The sequence below is a fragment of the Colobus angolensis genome, unplaced genomic scaffold, assembly GCF_000951035.1.
Source record: "Colobus angolensis palliatus isolate OR3802 unplaced genomic scaffold, Cang.pa_1.0 Scaffold47, whole genome shotgun sequence".
NCBI lineage: Eukaryota > Metazoa > Chordata > Mammalia > Primates > Cercopithecidae > Colobus > Colobus angolensis.
Window position 1 is genome coordinate 3,450,771 of NW_012118154.1, and position 1,539 is coordinate 3,452,309.

The following is a 1,539-nucleotide window of genomic DNA, read 5'->3' on the forward strand; positions in this document are numbered from 1 at the left end:
CCCCTCCCTCCCGCCCTCGGGATCGACTAGATCCCTCCCCCTCCCCGAGGATTCCGGCTGGATCCCTGCCCCTGCACCGCGGATCCTGCGCTCCCGGGCCCCGGGCCCCTGGGGATTGCCGTGGACTCCTCCTCCAGCACCCGATCCTTAGGATCCTCCGCCTGGACCGCCTTCTGGTCCCTCGAAGCCGGCCCACGGAACCAGTGGATCCTCAGTCTAGTCCTGTCCCGTTGTCCCCTCCTTTCTCTATCGTCCCTACTGCGGGGTTCCCTGTTCTCGGGCTCCCCCTGATCCCATCCCCTAGCCCTCCTTTTCCCGGGGATCGACTGGATCCCGGCCCCGCCCCCCGGGGCTGGGGCGATCCCCCTCCCCCGCCGGGTGAGGCGCTGCGGGCGGGGGCTGGGCCTGCGGGGCCGCGGGGGCTCAGAGGCCGCCGCCCCCTCCCGAAGGCCGTTCGCCCCCCACTCGGAGCCCTGGATGGAGGCACCACGGCCCCAGGGCTGAGCCAGGTAGGACCTAAGCCGGGCCGGTGGAGGGGGCTGCGTGGCGGTCCACTGGGGTCTCCCTCTCCCCATCTCCCTCCCTGCGCCTGGTTTCCCTCAGCCTGCTCTGTCTGCGTGTCTCCGCCTAGGGATGCTCTCGCCGTGTCTCTGCGTCTTGGTCTCTTTGTCTCTGCCTCTCTCCAGTCCATGAATGATCCTTTGAATGGGCCCACAGACCCCGTGTGTTCCCATCTCCCCCTCCCCCTCCTTCTCCCCTTCCCGGCCAAGCCATTTTCACCACTGCAGGAAGGGGGGGCCTGCGGCCTGAGCCCCCGTCCCTCAACTCTCCCCGGCTGGGGGAGTCAGGCCTGGGCAGGAATGGAGAGAGAAGGCAGAGGGATGGGGAGAAGGAGGAGGGAGCAAGATGTGGCAGACAGAGATGGGGAGAGAAAATGGGGGAGACAGAGATGGGGAAAGACAGGAGAGAGAGACAGAAGGCTTGAGGGGGAAATTTGGGGAAGGTATTTGGAGGAGAGAGAAAGAAATGAGAAACACCAAGGAGAGAGATACAGAAGAGAAAGATGTAAAAAGACCGAGGGTGAGAGACTGAAGGCAAGACCTGGAGCAAGCTGGAAGAGGCCCAGGAAAGATGCTCCCAGGGAGCGCTACGGAGAGAAGAGAGATGGGGGGGCCTCCAGTGGGAGGGAAGGAGGGAGCGGAGCTGGCTGGTGGGAGGAGGCCAGGGGCCCAGAGTACCTTCAGGAGGAGAGGGTGACTGAGGCAGATCTTGTTGTGGGGAGGGGGAGGGGGCAGCAAGGCCATGGTAACTGGCCCAGTCTGGCACAGGAAAAGGAGATCCTGGGAGAATCATCCCCGAGCCACCTCCAGGTGATGGGGGAATAGGAGCCTTAGAGAAGCTGAAAGGCAGGGGGCATGACTGGGTGTGTGTGGTAAGGATTCCTGTGTCCTCATCTCTGGAATAAATTGACACCTGCAGAGAGCCACCCGCGGGCTGGCGCCTGGCTCTGAAAACCCCGCGTCAGCAAACAGCTCTGGC

General features: G+C 64.2%; 1 protein-coding gene across 1 annotated transcript in view; it reads left to right on the top strand.

Moving 5' to 3' along the window:
• The first annotated feature begins 896 nt into the window (after window positions 1-896).
• The window catches only part of NLGN2 (neuroligin 2), a 14,004-nt gene continuing 13,361 nt past the window's right edge, over window positions 897-1,539 (top strand). Inside the window, exon 1 of the mRNA XM_011958512.1 lies at window positions 897-928. The gene's annotated coding sequence lies outside the window, so the exon portion shown is untranslated. The remainder of the gene's footprint in view (window positions 929-1,539) is intronic.